This window comes from Cherax quadricarinatus, chromosome 51 (genome assembly GCF_038502225.1).
Source record: "Cherax quadricarinatus isolate ZL_2023a chromosome 51, ASM3850222v1, whole genome shotgun sequence".
Classification (NCBI taxonomy): Eukaryota; Metazoa; Arthropoda; class Malacostraca; order Decapoda; family Parastacidae; genus Cherax; species Cherax quadricarinatus.
The window spans coordinates 16047981-16072008 of NC_091342.1; the positions used below are offsets into that span (position 1 = coordinate 16047981).

The 24028-nt window shown below is 42.8% G+C and overlaps 1 protein-coding gene across 1 annotated transcript in view; it reads left to right on the forward strand.

Annotated features, from left to right (window-relative positions):
- Positions 1-1124: 1124 nt before the first annotated feature.
- The window catches only part of LOC128694619 (uncharacterized), a 50610-nt gene continuing 27706 nt past the window's right edge, over positions 1125-24028 (forward strand). Inside the window, exon 1 of the mRNA XM_053784765.2 lies at positions 1125-1292. The gene's annotated coding sequence lies outside the window, so the exon portion shown is untranslated. The remainder of the gene's footprint in view (positions 1293-24028) is intronic.

Genomic DNA, 24028 nt, shown 5'->3' on the forward strand with positions numbered 1-24028 from the left:
CTCTGCAGCTGCGGGCCGAACACTTCACTTACGAGGGATCCTCGCGATATGTTCAGCCATGGTATTGTGATTTATATTTTGCATGAATGTATAATGTGTTTACCTTGTGGACTAATTGAATATATTTAAAACTGTAAACCCACGTTATTTGTTAACTGTTGTTATTATTTATATCATAATTTAGTATATTATTTGAGTTAATGATTAGTGTTGTTGTTTGTTATCAGTGTATTTACTGAGTCATTGCTTAAGGAATGTCGGTGCAATATTAAAAAAAAGCTTTTGTTTGCACTGATATAAAAGGATCATCTTCTATATAAAAAAGAAAGTATTATATTAGATTCTCGGTGCGATTTTCTTGTTTCCGGTGTAACGATAAGATTATATTCTCCGCGGTTTTATTATGCCACAATTATATTCTTGACGTAGCGCTCTATTACATTCTCAATGTTATGTAGCAAAACTGACAATACATAATTTGCATTATAACGTCACAAAATTGCAATGTGACGTCAGCGAATAGTCCAAGTAACTACGTATAGAAGTTCAATCAATGTTCCTTCAGTGAGTACTCGGCTAAATTAATATTTAATGTTTATCAACTTGGAAGTTTTGGGGCTTATCCTACATAATAGTGTATAATTATTAGGGGCGTACAGTAATAAGACTATTATTTTATTTACAAAAAAAAAAAATATTTCGCGAATGCAAAAAAAGTGTATAAAGAAAAGAATTTAGCTTAAACTGATCAAGATTTTTTCTTCTAGAATATAGATGATGATTATGATTATTACATGCATGCATGCATAGGGAAGAAGTAAACCCTTAAGAGGTCATACATCGATTGGGGGGAATGGGAGACAGTGAGGTTCAAGCCAAGGAAAATGAATATGGGTTTAATTCCTTTGATCAAGTCACTCACCAGCATCAAGGCGCCTCCCTTGAAAGGTCTCCAGTGCGCCCAATGCCACGTACCGCTCTACAAAATAAATGCTAAACAGAAGCTGGCCAATTTTTAAATAGAATATCAAGTGATTATTTGACACGTCTTTGTGACGTTATTATATTTATCGTTTTCTTTCGCTTGAGGCAGCGCGCACTATGGGGGCGCCGCTCCCAGTGTGCAACCAGCCCTGGTAGGTGTAGGAGTACTGCGCTTCGCTCGCTAACTTCTAGCCGTTTTTAGGACCCTTTCATGTAGTGTGTCTTGCTTCACATTCTGTTTCCATCGCCACAATCACTAGAGTGTGAAGAAAAATCAGTGAAGCATCAGATTGTGTTTAATGACGTAGGTAAGTTTAGAAGAAGCCGCCGCCAGGTCTGCCATCCAGACACGGCACCTCACGTTCCTATGTTTACATTATTCGTGTGTATGAATGATGAGCTGCATTCCTATTCTCCAGTTCCTCTTAACCTATGCACCAATACACGCCCATATATTGATGTTCAGCATAGCATTTTAACTGTACTCAGAAGGGTTAGGTTTTATTACTAGATGTTAAGAGTGATTTGCTTGCTTAGTCGTCTGATGTTGTGCTTAGGAAGTGGTGATGGTGCAGTTTCTTATCCAACCATCCACCACTTACGAAACCACCACGGAAAGTACGTCTTATGTCACTGACTAACGGACACTGGCTTACATTATGTGAAAGAAAGTAATGCGAATACAAAGTAAGTTCAAGGTTATTTAAATCACGATTTTAGCTAGATCATTCGAACTGTTTGGATTACTTAAGATTTATTTCCAGACCTAAGGAATATTTGCGTAAAATTGTAGTATTCTCTTACCAGTACGCAATCTTTATGTTTCTGTTGGAATTCGCAGGATATATGATGTCTTTTTTTTCTTTACATTTCCTTGCAACGCTGTACAATTTACATATTTAGCGCTTGTTTTGAAACTTTAATACAGTTAACAATACTGATGTACATTAATATATTTAATATACTGAGTTTATTACATTTCTCAAGATGCCAGGGTAAATACCACTAAACCAGACCAAAGAAGAATATTTCAGTGAAACAGATACAGTTTAAAAGTGATTGATGCAATTTAATGCAGAGAAGAGTATCTGGTTGAGTACAAATAGGAAGCGTAACACGTCTCGCGCTAAGCAGACAGAATCAAACCATCACCACGTCTTGCACTGGATGATCCACATGGATTTAGCGCTTAACATGAATTATTTATTTTTATGAGTGCAGACAGTGTATGGTTCTAATCCTAAGAAAAGAAAATAATTGGCACTTATAAATTAAACTTAGGTCGCTGCGCAATCCGAATACTGCAGAGTGCGGCTTAAGTTGAAAATTTAGTTAAATATTAGTGTTGAAGATTTGAAAGGAAACAGATTAGGCTTTCATAAGTCATCATATGGAAACTGATATCCAGATTTCTTCGTTATTTTTTTTTAAATTAGGACATACGGTCCAGATCTAGTTCCAATCTTTCAAAGAAAAAAAAATGTTCTAAAATAAACAAGCACATTAAGCTTGAAGCTACTCAGAAGTTGCATTATCACGTTACGGATGAAAGTCTTGAAGCTAATCAGATGTGGCACTCAGAAACTACCGCATGAAGAGCATTATTTTTTTTCCAATTTCTTAAAAAAAAAAAAAATGGGACCTACGCAAGCTAAGATCACTCCAACTTTTCTCTAAGCAAGAGCGACCAGTTTCTAAGAAACAAAGGATGTAAATTTTATGAAAGCCTAGTATATGTAACTTACAAAATGTTACAGAAGGATCTTGAGGGGTCACACAAGTTATAAACGCAAAAAAGAAAATTAAGCTGATTTAACCATTGATAACCTAATAAAATCAAACACCGACATTTCTTATGAGAAGAGACATTCTCCAATTATTTCACAGAAATCAACTTGATTAATGAAACTGGCATATGATAGCTTACACAACCTAGCATCAAGAGCTTGTTTCCCTTAAGGAAAACATAAGCACTAAATGTTTAAAGCTGACCAGAAGGTGTATTTTCCAGTTATTACACAGAATCCAACAAAATTTATGCCTACACAGCCTTAACCTATGAAACGTTCCACCCATTTCGTATGATGCATCAGCCAGTGAAGACTGATGCTATTCATAATTGTTATATTTTAATCAGAATAAAGCGATTAACCCTCTTAAGGTCAAAGCTCCTGTCGAATGGGAGACATAAAAATTCGATTCAAGCAAGGGAAAGATAATTATGTCCAGTTCTTTGAATCGAGAGCCCTTCACCAGCATCAAGGAGGAAATAATGCGATAATATAAAAAAATACTATACTATTTCGTGGTTAAAAGTGGCAAAATGGCCGATCATAGGAACCTTTCTCCAATCACGCGGAGACAAAAATATGGGAATGACCTATGTAGCATTGCATATAGGACGTCATTGCATGCAAATAGTCCCATGAATCTTGCCCAAGATACGTTAAACAAACATTGAAATTTTGAAGCCGATCGAATAAGGCATTCTCGAGTTATAAACAAAAAAAATGTGATAGAACTAACGAACTAACGAAAAATGTTCCGAAATATAGGAAAGTCTCCCTCGTTAAACGGCCCAGTCCCTGGACCCATTACGTACCTCTGTAATCTGTAAATACCTTTGTAACTTGTCATGATTGTGACTAGACCTACCTGGAGTTCATTACCTTTGTAATTTGTGAGTTCATTACCTTTGTAAATTGTGAATTCATTACCTCTGTAACTTGCTCAGCTATCAAAACTTTGGAGTCCAGTCCCTGGACCAATTATGTACCTCTGTAATCTTTTGACTACCGCCCACAGGATGGGTATGGGGTGCATAATAAACATATTAAACTTAACTCGTTAAACCTAAAAAGCCATAAATTCGCGGATTTTTTTTTATTTGCATTTCACATTTACATTCTATTTAAAATTTTGTATAATCCTGTAGGGAAGAATATTTTACTGTAAATTTTCTGGAAAATCCAGTTTAATAAAAAATGGCAAATTGGCACACAAAAATATTGAGACACCTCCAGGGCCTTGAAGTTGATCAGAAGAGGACTTCAATATTTATTACTTTAGAAACAGTTTACTTTATAAAATTGGCAAATTTAAATTTACACAACTGAATGTGAGTAACAACCTGCCGATGGTAAAAGTTTGAAGCCGATCAGAAAAGGCATTCTTAAGTAATTGATCTGATTCCAAGTTTTTAACTTTCAGTAAAATTTCAAATTTGCATCTATTCAGGCTACACTTAAGAAAAGATAAGATTTTTTTTTTAACTCGGAGGTTTAGCCACCCAGGATAACCCAGTCAAGTAAGTGCGTCGTCGGGGACTGCCTGTCTTATGTCCAATGGGGTTCTTTTAATCTTGTCCGCCAGGATGCAACCCACAACAGTCGATTAACACCCAAGTACCTACTTACTGCTAGGTGAACAGGGACAGCAGGTGTAAGGAAATATGCCAAACGTTTCCACCCGTACCGGCATGTTTCCTCAACGATTCAGTTATTTTTTTTTTTAATATTCTATAACAACAAATTTACCTGCACGCAAACAGAACTTGGTAGGCCATTAAATATTAAAGTCGTTCAGAAAAGAGAAACTGAAATTTATTGAACATGATTTAACGGGAATAAAAATTAACGATATTTTACACATAAAAACTGTCAAATCTGTATTTACACTTTTGAATTGTACTCTGTCGTCGTCGTATTTTTTGGCATTTTATGTGAACGTTTGACGCTCCGTCGCTTAGAATTTTGTTAGCTGAGCCATTCCGGGATGCTGGGGATGGGTTCGATAACTTTGGTTAAAAGGAATGTGAACAAGCTAATTATTCATAGAATTTGGCCCTTGTTGTACACAGGTGTTGAAAATTTCAAGCCGATTGGATGAGGGGTTCTCGAGTTATGAACTAAATAAAATCGAGAAGTAGGAGGATACCTAATAATGTAGATCTTCAGTCAGATGAATGCGAAAAGGATTTAGGAATTTTGGTTACCATAAATTTAAAGTTAAGACAGTGCATGGTATAAACCTTGGTAATAAATACCGACAAGTTGGTTTAGAAAGACACGTAAGCAAACACTATAACATATTTATTAGAAAACGTTTCTGTCCTGGGACCTTGATCACTTCTAACATAGAGGTAGAAAGACATTATATATATAGGCGGAGAGTGAGATGTGATGCACGTGACCTGAGGAATGTCATAAGAACATAAGAATGGAGGAACACTGTAGAAGGCCTACTGGCCCATGCGAGGCAGGTCCTTATCAAAACAACCTCTGCCTATGATGAGGACGGGTAGACGATGAAATCATGTGACTCCTGTGTTGTTGGGTTGGTGCTGCTTAAGTATCATGTATGCCAATGTTTTTGAAATTTTGTAGTTTCCAGTGTTGCGTTCTATAGTGTCGGTGACGGCGATTAGTGAGGCTTCTAGGCACCGTCGGCGTCTGAGGTCTGGTTCGGTGAGAACGAGTTGTGCCTCGTTCCAGTTCATCAAATGCCCCGTGGAGTCTCTGTGGAGGACACAGGCGTACCTTACATCGTCTCTGTTAGAGGCATTTCGATGCTCATTCAGGCGGACTGCAAGATCTCTGCCTGTCTCGCCTACATATTTCTTGGGACAGAACCCACAGGGGATAGTGTAGACGCCTGCTGTAGAAGTTAGAGGTGTGGGGCTGCGTTTCGTAGTGAGGTCTTTGATAGAGGATGTGTTTATGAGTAACATCAACGTTTCCACCATAAACACATCCTCTATCAAAGACCTCACTACGAAACGCAGCCCCACACCTCTAACTTCTACAGCAGGCGTCTACACTATCCAACGCTTCTCACTTGAAAAGCTTGTCCAAGGTGTTTTCTGTACCAAGATGCCATGTGTTGCATGGGGGAGACTTACCTAACAACCTGTCGGTATTGTATACCATTTTGATGTTCATCTTGTCAGACACTGCAACATGTCTTACCTAACAACCTGTCGGTATTGTATACCATTTTGATGTTCAACTACTGGATTTTTTGCTTTATAGTGTTACTGACAGAAATTAGTGCAGCTTCAATGCATTTTCTCCGTCTTAAGTCGTCTTCTTTAATAACTAGTTTAGCTTCATTGAATTTCATGAGGTGTCCAACATCGTCTCTATGTTGAACACATGCGTTTTTGCGGTCATCATTTCTGCAAGCATTTTTGTGTTCTGCTATTCTAATGTCCAGAGTTCTGGCTGTTTCCCCTACATATACTTTGTCACACCCCCCACATGGTATAGTGTAGATTCCTGCACTTGTGCCAGAATCATGCTTGGGTTTTTGTATCAGGTTCCTAATAGTAGTTGAAGAGCTGGTAGATATTTTAGCCAGTTTTCTGTCAAACATGTTTGAAACATTAGTGGCAACGTTGCTGACCGGTAAAAGCCTCCAAGTTACATCGTTTTACCGGTCAGCAACGTTGCCACTAATGTTTCAAACATGTTTGACAGAAAACTGGCTATATATATAAATGTTTTCTTAGTTTTCTCTGTATTAGGACTGAAGAAGCCACTCGTGGCGAAACGTTTCCTTTAATAAATGTCCTGAACTGTACATAAGTGTCTTTTTCCACAACCCCAATCAAGATTAGACAGATGTTTCCTAAGTCCATTATAATCGGCAGAACGAAAATCAGGGATTTTTACTGTATTATCATTATTCTTGCATTCCCAATTAATGCTAAAAGTGATGGATTTGTGATCACTTACGCCAAGCTCTTCAGTGATCTCCAGATTATTCACGAGTGTTTCCTTATTTGACAAGACTAGGTCTAGCAAATTATTACCCCTTGTAGGCTCAGTTACACTCTGTTTCAGAAAACAGTCCTGAACTGTTTCCATAAAGTCACTGGACTCTAGATTACCTGTCAAAGAATTCCAGTCAATTTGACTAAAGTTAAAGTCCCCTACTATGACTATGTTACTGTGTCCAGAAGCCCTAACAATTTCGTCCCAAAGAAGTCTCCCTCTATCGTGATCCAAGCCTGGAGGTCGGTATATTACACCTAGAATTAGTTTTTTTGACCCTCCACGAACTCTACCCAAACAGACTCTGTTACTGCTCCATCTATTTTTATACCTGTTTTTATGCAACAATTAATATTTGCTCGAACATACAATGCAACGTCTCCCCCCTTCCCATTACATCTATCCACATTGAACAACTTAAATCCCTGAATATTACACTCAGCAGTCATATCCCGACTCTTTAAATCATACCACGTTTCAGTTAATGCAATGATATCAAAGTTTCCAGCACATGCTACCAAACGTAGTTCATTAATTTTATTTCTTGCACTTCGACTGTTAGCATAAAATACCATCATATGTTTTTTCTTCTGCACATTTTTCCTATTCATCTTTGTTTTTACACAATTTCTGAAATTATCATTACCCAGAGTTACTCCATGACAGTTACTATTAAGATTCTTAATATCAGAGCGTAAGTCAATATATCCATACTCATTATTAATAATTTCTAAACCCATACCTCTAACTAATCCTAGTTTAAAGTCCTAACAACCCCCTCAACTGAGTTAGCAAGAAAACCCACACCTGCCCTGGATAAGTGAACCCCATCCCTGGCATACATGTCATTTAGGCCATAGAAGTTGTCCCAGTTGTCAATGAATGGTACTGCATTATCCTTACAGTGTTTATCCAGCCAACAATTAATACCATTTGCTCTGGACAACCATTCATTACCAACACCTCTTCTTGGCAAAATGCCACATATAACAGGGCACCCCCCCCCTTCTTCCTAATTATGTCTATAGCTGTCCTGAACTTTCTAACTAAATCCTCACTTCTACACTTGCCTACATCATTGCCTCCAGCACTGAGGCAAATAATAGGATTGATCCCATTACCGTTCATGATGTTGTCAAGCCGGCTAACAATGTCCTCCATCCCAGCCCCAGGAAAGCATACCCTTTGTCTCCTACTCCTGTCCTTCAAGCAGAATGCCCTATCCATGTATCTAACCTGGCTATCCCCAACAACAACAATATTCTTACCTTCCTTGTTGTCGTTCGTCGTGACGATCCCAGTAGTCGACTCACATTCGTCGGGTAGCACCGAGAATGCGTTGGAGGTTTCCACAGGAGTTTCCACAGCAGTCTCTTCATCGTTTCTGGCTTTCCATTCGTCTTCTTGATCGTCAACTTTGTCGTCCCCTGCTGTCCAGCCACTGACCACGATCCCTTCTTGACCTGAGGACTCGAAACAGGAGGACTACTACGAATCCTCTTGTTTTCCTCGGTCAATCGCCGTATCTCCATCTTTGCTGCCCTCAATTCTTCCTTAAGTTGCTGGTAAAGTTGCTTGATGGAGGGCATCTTGGTTCAGTCCACGGGAGCAAACAAGACACTTCTTCACAGAGTTAAGTACAGGTCACCACTTATCTTCCACTTATACACCTCGATCAGGTCTTCCCTCATTCTTCGTCTAACAAGTGAATGTAACTTAAGAGTCTTCAATCTTTCTTCATAAGGAGGATTTCTAATGCTATGTATTAATTTAGTCATCCTACGCTGAATGTTTTCTAACGAATTTATGTCTGTTCTGTAATATGGAGACCAGAATTGAGCTGCATAATCTAGGTGAGGCCTTACTAATGATGTATAAAGCTGCAGTATGACCTCTGGACTTCTGTTGCTTACACTTCTTGATATAAATCCCAGTAATCTATTTGCCTTATTACGTACGCTTAGGCATTGCTGTCTTGGTTTAAGGTTGCTGCTCACCATAACCCCCAAGTCCTTTTCGCAATCTGTATGGCTAAGTTCTACATCATTTAACTTGTAAGTGCTAGGGTTATGGACACTCCCGAGCTTCAGAACCTTGCATTTATCTACAATGAACTGCATCTGCCACTTTTCTGACCAAGAATAGAGTTTGTTTAAATACTCCTGAAGTTCACTAACATCTACGTTTGAATCAATTATCCTACCTATCTTTGTATCATCGGCGAATTTGCTCATATCACTAGTAATTCTCTCACCAAGATCATTGATATATATTATAAACAACAACGGGCCCAAGACTGATCCCTGTGGAACGCCACTTGTTACAGATCCCCACTCAGATTTAACCCCATTTATGGACACTCTGCTTCCTGTCTGTGAGCCATGACTCGATCCACGAGAGCACTTTTCCCCCAATGCCATGAGCTGCCACTTTCTTTAACAGTCTTTGGTGAGGAACTCTATCAAAAGCCTTACTAAAATCTAAGTAAATAATATCAAATTCTTTATCGTGGTCAACAGCCTCAAAAGCTTTACTGAAGAAAGTTAATAAATTAGTTAGACTAGACCGGCCTCTTGTGAATCCATGCTGAGTATCATTAATCAAGCTATGCTTATTGAGATGGCTTCTTATAATCTGAGCTATAACTGGTTCTAGTAATTTGCCTACAATTGAGGTCAGGCTTATTGGGCGGTAATTTGACGGTAACGACTTGTCCCCTGTTTTAAAAATAGGAATTACATTAGCCATCTTCCACATATCAGACACTAAACCTGTTTGAAGAGATAAATTAAAAATATTAGTTAATGGTTCACAGAGTTCCATTTTGCATTCCTTAAGAACCCTTGAAAAAACCTCATCAGGACCCGGCGACTTATTTTGCTTCAGTCTGTCTATCTGCTTCACAATCATTTCACTAGTGACTGTGATGTTACATAATTTATCTTCTTCTAGCCCACTATAAAAATTAATTACCGGAATATTGTTAGTGTCTTCCTGTGTAAAAACTGAGAGAAAATAATTATTTAAAATCGAGCACATTTCATTCTCTTTGTCAGTAAGATGCCCATAGTTATTTTTGAGGGGACCTATCTTATCTCTAACCTTTGTTCTATAGACCTGGAAAAAACTTTTTGGGTTAGTTTTAGAATCCCTAGCAACTTTAATTTCATAGTCCCTTTTAGCTTTTCTTATCCCTTTTTTAATGTCCCTCTTAATGTCAATATACTGATTCATAAGATGACCCTCACCTCTTTTGATATGCCTATAAACTCCTTTCTTATGCCCTAGTAGATATTTCAGCCTATTATTCATCCATTTTGAGTCATTTCTATTTGATCTAATTTCTTTATACGGGGTAAACATTCTTTGGGCAGCATGTATAGTGTTTAGAAAGCTGTCATATTGATAGCTCTCTTCGTTACCCCAGTCAACAGATGATAAGTGTCCTCTAAGCCCATTGTAATCTGCTAAGCGAAAATCTGGGACTGTTATTGAGTTGTCCCTACTATCATACTTCCATTCTATGCTAAAGGTAATTGATTTGTGATCGCTTGTGCCAAGTTTCTCATTAATTTCTAAATTATTAACAAGGGTTTCCTTGTTCGCCAGAACCAAATCAAGTAGGTTATTTCCCCTTGTAGGTTCTGTCACAAACTGCTTCAAAAAACATCCCTGAACTACTTCTAAGAAGTCATTTGATTCTAAATTTCCAGGCAAGAAATTCCAATCAATGTGACTAAAGTTAAAGTCCCCTAGAATTACTACATTATCGTGCCTTGTGGCCTAACAATTTCCTCCCACAGTAATTTCCCTTGGTCACCTAGGCCTGTATACTTTGTACACCATGTACTTATAGAAATAAGGATTATTATTTTTAAAACAGTGAGCAAACATTCAATACGTATTAGGGCAGGGGAGATAACATATCACATAAGTAAACGTAGAAGCGAGATAAGAATCTGAAAACTTTCCTTGGAGGGTAATACTTGGAGAGGGTTTAGGGGGGTCAACGCCCTCGCGGACCGGTCTGTGACCAGGCCTCATGGTGGCTCGGCCTGATCAACCAGGCTGCTACTGGAAATAGATGGTATAAAATACCGACACAATGGAAATATAAACACATATGCAGTATAATGTGATCCTTTATTGACTACGTTTCGCCCACACAGTGGGCTTTTTCAAGTCACAAACAGAACTACCTGGGGTACGAACGAACGAAAGTTCAGGTAAGATCCCAAATGGGATGAGCGGGGAAGACGGGACAGACGAAGAATAGTGCTGGAGAGGAGTGTTCTTAGTCGTAGAAAATGAGCCAGGGCTTAACCCAGCAGCGAAGGCGATCGTGGGACAGATATTGAGAAGAGAAATTCAGGCTCTTCTGTTAGGACTCCACTGGGGTGAGCGAGGAGGAAAGGACATGCGACGTTTAGGGCTAGAGAGGAGTGTAGAACTGGGTCATGTCTTAACCCAAAAATGCTAAGGCAAAACGTGGGTCAGAGAATGGTACCTGTCATAGAAGGTACCTGTCAGCGGATCCAAGGTTATTTGTAAGTAGGGTTAGGAGCAGGATCATGCAAGGAGTAGAAAAGGTTGTGTTGGTTTGTGGGTCTGCGAATGTCTTCGTCAAGGAGAGAGGTCCAGTAGTCATGTCGTGTCTCAAGTTTGTTTATCTGTCTGTCACTGAGCCTCTTCCAGTACAGATTCAGCGCAGGGATGTCTAACTGGGCATGGAGAGACTCGCTTGTGGCGAACTCCTCCCATCTGATATCAAGCACCCAGCGCAGCACCTTGTTCTGGACACGCTGCAGTTTAAGTAAGTTTGTTTTTGCTGCAAGAGAGAGGGCTAGAGGAGAGTAAGTTATCAGAGGACGTATTAGGGATTTGTAGAGGTGTAGTTTGGTGCGTTGAGAGGCATGTTTCAGCTTGTAGAGGCCCGCAAGGGCCTTACTAGCTATTGCATGCCTTGAGTGAATGTGTCCGTGTAAACGAAGAAGGTAGTCAAGATTAACGCCAAGGACAGTGACAGATTGTGTGATAGGGAAGTAAGTGCGGGTGTCAGCTGTTCTGAGTTCGACAGGTAATGGAGGATCACGTTTCCTGTAGTTAAAATATGTAATGCTGGATTTAGCTGCATTGGTTTTGATCCTCCATTTTTGTTCCCAGATGGCTATCCTGTCGACCTCATTTTGTGTTTTGTGTGTGAGTGTATCTATATTGGCATGAGTGATAAGTTGTGTAATGTCGTCTGCATAGGCTAGTGTGATGGAGTTGTGGTATACAGGTGTTGGAATGTCATTAGTGTATAAAATGTAGAGGGTAGGGGAGAGGACAGATCCCTGGGGTACTCCGGCTTTTAGTGTGAAGTAGTCAGAGTAACAGCCTTGGAATTTGATTCTCATGGTACGGCCGTCTAGGAAGTTGCAGAGGAGTTTACGAGTAGTGAGAGGCAGGTTGAAGTTAGTGCAGAGTTTGTACTTGAGCCCTTCGTGCCAGACAGTGTCAAAGGCCTTTTCAACGTCTTTTGCAACCAGGGCTGTCCTGTTTCTTTGTTTTGTGCTGATGTGGATGTAGTTGAGAATGATGTTAATGGCATCCTGTGTGGATCTGTGTGTTCTGAAGCCAAACTGGCCATCAGAAAGTAGAGAATTGTGTTCCAGGTATCTGCGAAGGCGATGATTGATGAGTTTTTCAAAGAGTTTTCCTAAAGTTTCGAGGAGGCTGATAGGGCGATAGTTTCTAGGGTCAGAGTGGTCTTTATTGGGTTTAGGAAGGAGGATAGCAGTAGCAGCTTTGAAGAGGGAAGGGAAGTATCCAGAGGCAAGGGAGGCATTGAGGAGGTTTGTGTAGGCAGTAATGATAGAGTCAGGAAGGTGTTTCAGGATAATATGGTTTAGGCCAGAAGCACCAGGTGCCTTGGGAGGAAGGTGTCTGAGGAGAGATTTAATGTCTGTGTTGGTGAAAGGAGTGTCGAGTTCTTGGGAGGAGGTAAGAGAGTCTAGATGTATGTGGCTGTCTGGTGTTGTTTCGTGTGTGTGTGCAGTGTTCCAGTGTTCTATGTTCTGAATGTGTTGAATAACGTTAGGGTGAGGTGGGTGAGCGTGGTGTCTCAATTCTTCAACTTGTCGGTTTTCAAAACCATTCATCACATCTGTCAGACACTGCAACATCATGGGATCTTGGTACAAAGACTTCATCGCTTGCCCAACCTTTGAACGACGACCTACTTACACTAGTGGCAGGTCCCACTGTGATCCCGCCTCCTCCTGCTTGGACTCATCTCACCGCAGTATATAAGCCACCTCTCTGGCCCTGTGCTGCACTTCCTACAAGAGTGATGGACTGAACACATCGATTCCAGGTTGAGGGACTGATTACCTCAAAACTTCTACTCTCCTTACCCATTTCTACTTTGTATTGGACTGATGAAGCCACTGTGTGGCGAAACGTTTCTTCAATAAAGATTCCCATGTGTTGCATAAGTGTCTCAATTCTGCATTGATCTTGTTGAGAAGGGCCTGGATATTGAGACGTCTCGGATAGAAAACCAATATATCATCAACGTATCTTAGCCAGGTAACGGTGTTGGGAATGAGGGTGCTGAATTTCTCTGTCTCCAAGTTTTCCATGAAGAGGTTGGCAAGCACAGCACTGAGCGGGCTGCCCATTGCCATCCCAAAGCATTGTTTGTAACAGTTGTCCTGATACTTGAAGAAGTTGAAATTAACACACAGTTCCACTAGATTGATGAAATCTAGAAGAGGTAAAGGGAGGTCGTGGTTTTCAGTGAGCCTCTGTCTCAGAATGTTGATTGCAGCATCAGTAGGAACGTTCAGTACCAACGTTCCTACTGATGCTGCAATCAACATTCTGAGACAGAGGCTCACTGAAAACCACGACCTCCCTTTACCTCTTCTAGATTTCATCAATCTAGTGGAACTGTGTGTTAATTTCAACTTCTTCAAGTATCAGGACAACTGTTACAAACAATGCTTTGGGATGGCAATGGGCAGCCCGCTCAGTGCTGTGCTTGCCAACCTCTTCATGGAAAACTTGGAGACAGAGAAATTCAGCACCCTCATTCCCAACACCGTTACCTGGCTAAGATACGTTGATGATACATTGGTTTTCTATCCGAGACGTCTCAATATCCAGGCCCTTCTCAACAAGATCAATGCAGTTGAACCATCAATAAAGTTTACACTTGAACTCGAAAATGATGGCAAACTTCCTTTCCTCGACGTTCTACTGTGCAGATCTCCCGACAGTGACAAACTTCTCTTCAAAGTGTATAGAAAACTTACCAACAAGGACGATCTTATACACTTTTATTCACACCAAGACACCCGCACTAAGAGAGGAGTCCTCATTGGCTTCTTCTTGAGAGCTCTTCGCATCTCCAGCCCTTGTTTTCTAGAAGAAGAATGCACTTACATAACACAAGCCTTTACACGTCTTCAGTTCCCATCTTTCTTCATCCGAGATTGCAGACTCAAGGCACAAGCTATCCTCAACAAACCGCCCATGGAACAGCCCCCTAAACAGTTCATAGTACTCCCATGTGGCGATGTTGCCACGAATACTCGCCGGGCACTTGCTATGAGTAACATCAACGTTTCCACCATAAACACATCCTCTATCAAAGACCTCACTACGAAATGCAGCCCCACACCTCTAACTTCTACAGCAGGCGTCTACACTATCCCCTGTGGGTTCTGTCCCAAGAAATATGTAGGCGAGACAGGCAGAGATCTTGCAGTCCGCCTGAATGAGCATCGAAATGCCTCTAACAGAGACGATGTAAGGTACGCCTGTGTCCTCCACAGAGACTCCACGGGGCATTTGATGAACTGGAACGAGGCACAACTCGTTCTCACCGAACCAGACCTCAGACGCCGACGGTGCCTAGAAGCCTCACTAATCGCCGTCACCGACACTGTAGAACGCAACACTGGAAACTACAAAATTTCAAAAACATTGGCATACATGATACTTAAGCAGCACCAACCCAACAACACAGGAGTCACATGATTTCATCGTCCACCCGTCCTCATCATAGGCAGAGGTTGTTTTGATAAGGACCTGCCTCACATGGGCCAGTAGGCCTTCTACAGTGTTCCTCCATTCTTATGTTCTTATGACATTCCTCAGGTCACGTGCGTCACATCTCACTCTCCGCCTATATATATAATGTCTTTCTACCTCTGTATGTTAGTGTTGAGACAATCGTATTACGACAATCCATTGACACACACTCAGTTCACGGAGTTCACTACCTTATCACAAGATAGGCACATGGCTTCTGCCGAAAAGAAGAGGTCACGATGCTCCATGAACACGACGGAGGACTCAGATTTGGAAATGTGGGGCGAAATTCTAGCGAAGAAGTTGCGAGAGGAAGAGGAAGATCCTGCTCACATTGTAGCAGATCTGGCAGTCCCAACCATGGAGCCAGCGACAATAGAAACAGGTGCGGAAATAAACACCCCACCCCCCGAAAACCAAGAGAGATGGAACACTGTGGACAACAAGAAGAAGCGCCATCCGTCCAAGGAGCAGGCAAACCAGCTCAACCGACCTGGCAAATTCAAGGTGAAGTCTTACGGGGACCACAGAACCCACTATGGGGTTGTTTCATACCTGGAATCACGACACAACCTGAAGTTCAAGATATGATTCAACTTGAGGGGAGAACCAATATTGACTCCTCTCAACAAGGAAATGTATACCACCTTGAAGAGAGTCATGGAGACAGATGGCTCATTCACCCTGGAGGAACTGGACTCTCGGCAGAAGATCACCAAGGGTGTAGTGATGCGATACCCGCTGATGATGCCCATCGAGGCAGTAGCAGCTCACCCCAGTGTGGTGTCAGCTCAACGTCTCAAGGCAAAGACGGCAGGCAATGCACCAACCCGACAGGTCCTCATTCAGCATGTAGGACCACTGCCATCCCAGCTGGACCTCGGTTCTTGGGGCAGGTACGATGTCAGGACCTTCACAGCAGAACCAGTTCGCTGTTTCAAGTGTCAGCGTTTTGGACACCTGGGTGCGCTCTGTCCGAACAGAGTAATCTGCGGTGTCTGCAGCCAGCACCACCCTACCGAGGAATGCATCACCAAGCTGAAAAATGCATTGCCACCCACTCCACAATGCCCGAACTGCAGGCAGAAACACCATGCCTGGAATCCTCGATGCCCCGAGAGGCTCGCCAGAATTCAAGAAGTCTGGAAGACGCCAAAAACTCGGCAACAGGCTACAACGGATCATCACTCTCAGCAAATGATGGGTGCAGAGAACCCTGCCATACTGCAGATCTCTCAGCAGCCAACCCAAGTCAATGCCCAGGAATTCCCAACCCTAGAAGCCTCAACCAGGCGTCAAGGTCAAGAACCTCCTGCACCCCTACCTCAACGAAGAAACAGAAACAAGAGGAACAGGAGGCATCAACAGGGTGCATCTGGTCAATGCGATCAGCAGGCGGCACTAAACGAGCCCCCACTGGCCATAGCACGACAACGCAGGCACTCCTTACCCGGCACAGGCGCTTTGCAGACTCAACTGGCACCTCACCAGCAGATCCCGGCTACCCAACCTGGTATACAGCAACAGACCACGGTGCATACAATAAAGAAATCCAACCCTCAGCAGTCCCTACAGACCACAACAACCCAGATAATATCCACTCTTTCGAACCCAACTCCAAAGCAGGCCCTCACCAGGGAGGATCTCGTAGCACTCATCAAGGTGTTCACAGATCTTATTTGCAACACAATCAACTCCACGGAACAACAGAGCGCATTCCGGCAGATGGTCAGTACGCTCCTGAGAGTGTGCTTTCTGACCGAAGAGGAGACAGTGGATGCCATGAATTTGCAGGTTCTCAGAGCGGGCAGGACTCAGTCTCCAGCTCAGGAAACAACATCGATGGAATAACCTCGGTACCAAATCACACCCTCAAGGCCCTACAGTGGAACATTCAGGGCCTGAGGGGCAAACAGCACCTCTTGCTGGAGGCAGTAATTCGGGATCGGGTTGATATCGTCTTGCTACAAGAAACTCTGACTGTCCCGACTATGTGCCCAAGACTACCCGGTTTTGCTGGGTATTTTCGGCACACGGACCCGGGCGTTCACTGCAGAGGCACAGCTGTATTTGTATCCAATACAATACCTCACGAGGTTATAGCCAACCCTGTGGACTGTGGGGAGGATGTCGAGGTACAGGCCATCCTTGTGCACATACCTGGGGCACCCATTACCATCTATAACATCTACAAGAACCCAAGACACACCCTTGACATTGCAGAGCTCCTCGCACTAGCACACACTGAGTGTATTATTGTGGGTGGAGATTTCAACGCACATCACCCAATGCTGCACTCTCACTCAGCAACCAATGCTGCTGGCAGACACATAGCAATGCTCCTACACGATATTCCAGAGGTAAAGTTGCTAAACAATGGAGACCCCACACACCTGTTGGGTGGCTGCCTCGACCTTACCTTCGGGTCAAGACAACTCGCAGCAGGAGCCACATGGGAAACTCATCCTCACCTTGTCAGTGACCACTTTGCAGTGATCACCACCTTCAACATCAACAGGCCTCCCACAGTTGTGCTGCCTCCTAGATGGGACGTAAAGAGGGCCAACTGGAAGGTGTTCCAGGATTATCTTCATGACTGGTGGTCCACATACTCTCTATCTGAAGACTGTGATACGGCTGAACAGGAGCTAATCACTGTTCTCATCCAGGCAGCAGAGTGCGCAATTCCAAAGAAGTCCGCAGGACGCACTCACAAAAGAGACTGGTGGTTCTACAACGACGAGGTGCAGGAGCAGAACCACCGCATCAACTCTTTTAGGAAGCTATACAGGCGTAACCCTACGGCAGAGAACAGGAATACTCTGAGAGCTATTGTGCAGCATGCCCGCAGAGTCTCTCTCTCAGAGTAAAAACTGAGAAATGGCTGGAGTGGTGCTCAACATTCGGGCATCACACCACCTTATCTGAGATATGGGGCAAGCTCAACATAGCAAATGGCAAGAGCAAGCCGAGGCCACCAGCACACCCGAACCCATCCCAGGAAGCTGAGAAACTAGTGGAGCTTTTCACTTCCAGGGGAGCATCCACTCAGCTCCCACAGGACATCCGGAATATACAGACAGATCTTCTGCCACAGCGCCAGCTAACGATACAAGCTGCATGTGAGTCGGAAGATGTGACTGATGAAGACCTCACGGACTTGGAACTCCGACGTGCCATTAAGAACACAGGTGACACTGCCCCGGGCATCGATGGTGTTACATACTCCATGATTGCACGGGCTGGGCAGAGTGGATGGGAGGCTATACTAGACGTCATTAACAAGTCGTGGAGGGCCAGGACACTCCCAGCAGCTTGGAAGAAAGCTACCATCGTACCAATTCCAAAGCCCAAGGACCCAGGCAGTATGAGACCCATATCGCTGACCAGCTGCTTAGCCAAGACTGCTGAGAGGATGGTGTTAAACCGCCTCCTATGGAAACTTGGACCCTCTCATCATCACATATTTGGCTTCACCAAAGGAGTGGGTACAGCAGAGTGCATAACCACTCTACTAAGCCAGATTGCTGACAGTAACAAAAAACCTAGTATTGTCGTCTACCTCGACCTTGAAAAGGCATTTGAGCTAGCCAGCCCCACAGCAATTCTGGCAATACTAGCTCGGAAGGGAATCAAAGGACGCCTCCTGGCCTGGATAGAGTCCTACCTTAGGGGCAGGCAGGCCTGTGTCAGCTTTCAGGGACACTACTCTTCCTTTAAATCCCTGGAAAACGGTACGCCACAAGGAGGTGTGCTCAGTCCTACCCTGTTTAACATCCTTATGCAGGAACTTGTGAGCCTTCCCTTTCATAGTGGTACACAGCTCCTCAGCTATGCTGATGATCTTGCACTCGTAGTGAATGGGAAAGGCAATTTAGAACGACAGGCTCAGAGAGCTTTGGACCTAATTACGCAGTCTTGCAAGGAACTAGGCCTCAAGATCTCGGCCGAGAAATCTCTTGCAATGATGTTCAAGGGACCAGATCCTGTGAATAGATTACGTATTCAGGATATAGAACTTGAGTGGACAGGCTCCTACCTGTACTTGGGAATCTACATTGATAAAAAGCTGACCTTTCAGAAACAGGCCGAGTATGTCAGGTCACGTGCTCTACTCAGACTCAACGCCATGAGAGCCATGACGAGGCACCGTGCAGGGGCAAGCAAAGATGTACTTTGCTTGTACTATATACAAGCTATACGCTCGCTCATTGACTACGGCACACCGGCGTTAGCTCATCTCTTCCCGCAGAGCAGGCAAAGAGTGGAGGTCGTACAAAATCAGGCGATAAGAACTATGCTTGGGGCCCCCATCTGGACCAACACAGTATGTCTCAGATCTGAGGCCCGGCTTCCTTCCCTGGTTGACAGAGTAAGATACATAAACGCCTGCAAAGTGGCCACGATTCTGCACAGGCAGCAAGGTACCCCACTAAGGAGACGGATATTGACAACCATGTCACAAGATCCCACACTCTTCACGGACTACTCCTGGATTCGTTCGTTTTGTGCTGCTGGGCGGAAGCTGCTGCCTATACAACTACTCCTTGAGAAGAGTTGTGACCTTCCTGTTGCTGGGTACCATCCAACACCTCCCTGGCGCCCAGATCCAGCCGATGTTTGCATCATGCAGCTACCCATCTCTAAGCGTCTCTGCAGTCAAGACACTCTCAGCAATCATGCTGAGACTAGCATGGCACTGGCAGAGGGAGGCACATGTGCAGTGTATTTCACAGATGGTTCTGTCGACCCTGACAGGAAGAGAGCAGCAGCTGGACTGTACCACAATGGTCACACACAAGGCTGGCGACTCCCTGACCACTGCACGATCCTTCAAGCTGAGCTGGTGGCGATTCAGCAGGCATTGTCACATGCCCTACGACATCGACTCCGACCTGTCATACATGTTGATTCCACGTCTGCAATCAATGCCCTCTCCCATCCTCAACCACAGGACAATGTTCACCTCATCACATCGATCCTGAGCATAATGACAGCCTTAGAAGTTCAGGGTAACAGGTCGACATTGAACTGGATCCCCAGCCATGCTGGCATCCGGGGAAATGAGGCGGCAGATGATGCAGCCAAGGCAGCAACAGACTATCCACATGTTGGGATTACTGTCCCAATCAGCCTACGACAGACCAAACTGGTGGCTGCCAGAGCCATGAAACTTATGGGGGAGGTCTTAGGTGATACCCCATCTCAACACTGGTACCGAGCAGCGACTCAGGGAGAACCCCCTCCATGTGATAGAAGCTGGTCCAGAGCGCAGTGTACCACCATCCATCGGCTTCGTTTGGGCTTTCCCACAGCCAAGATGATGGTAGACAAGGCTGAGGAGGAGATGTGCCAGTACTGTCAGCACGTTGTCCAGCGGCCCCTAACACACTATCTTCTGGAGTGCGAAGTTACTGAGACACTCCGCAGGCAACTAGGAGTGATATTCCCTCCCGAAGAGGAACCAGAGATGACTGCGGCCACACTAGTGTACCATGGAGTCAACCAACCAGACAAGCTGTTACCTGTGATAACGACATATCCTCCTCCTCGCTAGTGTCCATAGTTAGGAGTACATACGGTGTTGTCGCTTATGAGATGCACCAGTTGAACTGACCAGAATGTCGCATCAGTGCTTGAACATCGCATATGTCGCATCATTGTATGGAAACACTTTCTCCCTCAGTGGGCTTTTTCAAGTCACCAGAGACGAGGTCATCGCAAGATTGAGACCATAGAATCAGTAATGATGATAGAGTGCCAGGAGCTACGGTCAGTTGACGCCCAGTTGTTAATTCTTATGCCTAACTCAACATTATCTTTCTTAACTAGGGAGGTGGCAACAAGAGCAGATGCAGCCCTGCCAGAAGACTCCTGTTTAGATCCATCAGTGTATATAACTTGTGATAACTTGTTACTACCAGCTAGGTGAGAAATTTCTTCTTGAGCAGTTGCTCTAACAAGAGATTTAAGGAAGGGATTACTAGCAATGAGCTTCTTGGGAGGGACTTGTAGGTATGTGATATTAAATGAACACATCTTCCATGGAGGGGTGAAATGCTCTTGTTGCCTACAGTGATACAGTTCATGCAGGTTATAAAACTTAATGCAATTGCACGTTTTCACAATCCATTTAGATCTGTGTGTATTTACCTCTAGACACTTGGTAAGATTCACTGTGACAGTGTCTGGTTCGTTTCTCAACATTCTAATACCGAGTACAGTGTTAATTTCAACAATCCTATCACTGATACTAGAAATACCAAGCTCCTTCCTCATGTTAAGAACTTTTGTAGATCTGGGACAGCCAAGAATAATCCTGAGAGCTTCATTTTGCATTAACTCCAAGGGTCGGAGAGAACTTTCTCTAGCTAATATCAACATGGGAGCAGCATAATCAATTAAGGACCTAACATAGGCTATGTACATCATTCTCACGATTCTCACATTAGCACCATAGTTGGGATTGTAGCCAGCAACAGCTTTGAGAGCATTTAGCCTAGCTTTACATTTCTTGTTTAGTTGTGGTATAGTGGATTTGTTAAAGGGTACATCTACACCAAGATATCTGTAAGTTTTAACGTAGCTAATGATTTCACCCTGCAAATAGATGGGTGGGGGATGTCGTTTGCTTGTTAATATCTTAGTTTTAGAGGAAGATATTATGAGGCCTAGTCGATTACAAATTGATTGAACTTCATTAAGAATGGTATTCATCTTCTTATGCCCTGTTGTATGGATCATGATATCATCAGCATAGCTTATAGCTATATGTTTAGGTGAGGCAGGTAGAGCATTTAGGAGAGCATTAATCAGAATATTAAATATCATGGGACTAAGAACTCCTCCCTGCGGTGTACCTAAAGACATTTCTTTAGAATCACTTCTGAAGCCTTGGTAAAGGACAGAGGATACTCTATTTGACAGGTATCCTATTATCCAGCAGAGTAAGCTACCACCAATATTCATTTTGGCTAGTTCATGTAGTATAACGGTTCTGTTCGCAATATCAAATGCAGATTTTAGATCAAGAAAAGTGGTAAAACTAGTAGAGGTGTGTGCACTGAGAAAGGTGGAAATACAGTTCTGCACACTTTTACCTTTCATGAACCCATAGAGGTAGGGGGAAAGTTGATGTCTGATTCTGTAGTACAGTCTGTTAAGCATCATTCTTTCAAAAGTTTTACAAAGACAACTAGTTAAGGAGATCGGCCTAAATGTATCAGGCTGTTGGGGCTTAGGGATAGGCACAATGAGACTATTGGTCCAGGAAGTAGGAAGAACGCCCTCAATGTAACTGAGATTATACAGTGCCAACAAAGGGTTATCAGGCACGTGCCTTAGAGTTCTGAGAATATCATAGGTTATACCATCCTCTCCAGGAGCAGTTGATCGACCTTTGGTTAATGCATTATCTAATTCATACTCGGTAAAGAGGCAATCACTCTCATCAATATTTTGGCTCATAAAATTAATCAGTTTCAACATTTCTTCAGAAGTACTCTCTAAATTTTTTCTAATATGAGATGGAAGGCTTTCATGCCTGGATGTTTTGGACCAGTCATTTATGAGGTCATTTGCTTTTTCAAGAGGAAAGGGATGAGCAACATTGCCAGTCTTTTTCCTGGTTATTTTATTTATACCTTTCCAAGCCAAACTCAAAGGGGTGGACCTATTTAATCCACTAACAAACTGTTCCCATTCCTGTTGCCTAAGTTCTTCCTTTCTATTCCTTGCATTTGTTAGTGCAGCTTGGAACGTTCTGAGCAGGTCTGGGGTTCTACATTCACGGTATGCTTTACCAATCATCCTAGCTGCATGTGTTAGATTGCGCAGCTGTGGATCATTATAGTATTTACAGTGGTTTTTATTGTTATTTATAGTGGAGGGTTTTTGTTTCCTATTCCTGCCCACTTGATCTGTGAGAACACTCTCAATAGTGGTAATTAAATCATCATTAAATTTTTGTGTGCCAATGGGCTCGTAATTCTTATACCATTGATCCAAGTGGTTAATAAAGTTGTCTCTGTGTTCTGGTTTGAGAATAAGTTTCCTCCTTCTGTATTTAGCTCCTTGATTGCTGGAGATGTGATCAAGATTGACAGTTGTTAGTCTTGGGAAGTGATCAGATAGAAGATCATCAACTATGACAGAGTCATGCATCGTATATGATGTATTAAATCCAAGACACAGATCTAGTATGCCACCATATATGTGAGTAGGCTCAGTAGTGCCCACAATTCGAACATTATCATGCTCATTTAGCAATCTCACTAGTTTAGTTCCATTGGTGTTTGTTATAGACCCACCAATATTCTTATGTCTGGCATTAAAATCTCCAAGAATGATGGTAGGTTCACTATTGATGCGATCTGGTAAAGCATCAGGTCGAAGCTGGTTCGCTGGGGCATAGAGATTAAAAATGTTTATGGAAAAATCGCCTGCATATACTTTGACACCATGATACTGCATGTTAACTCGACTCTGCAAGGAAAGGAGTGACTGTGGCAAGCTCTTTCTGACATACATCACACAACAGTTGGTTGACCTTAGGTTATAAGCTGCATATCCAGGCAAGTTTGGTGGAGGTGCTCCATCTTTCAATCTACATTCCTGCAAACAGATGACATCAATATTCTTGGTTGCACTAATATGATGTAAGTCAGGCAACCGCTTCCTGATGGAAGCAATGTTCCATGAAAAGATTTGTAATGTATCCATTGTAGTGAGTTATTACAATCTCTTGCTCATAAGATGGTAAAACTATTATGCTTTGACTACAGTGTGCAGATACTTAGTTTTAGTTTAATATGTTTATTATGCACCCCATACCCATCCTGTGGGCGGTAGTCAAAAGATTACAGAGGTACATAATTGGTCCAGGGACTGGACTCCAAAGTTTTGATAGCTGAGCAAGTTACAGAGGTAATGAACTCACAATTTACAAAGGTAATGAACTCACAATTTACAAAGGTAATGAACTCACAATTTACAAAGGTAATGAACTCCAGGTAAGTCTGGTCACAATCATGACAAGTTACAAAGGTATTTACAGATTACAGAGGTACGTAATGGGTCCAGGGACTGGGCCCCCAAAGTTTTGATAGCTGAACTAGGTACAAAGGTAATGAGCTCACAAGTTACAAAGGTAATGAATTCTGTAGAATGGTTACTTACGTTTATACTTT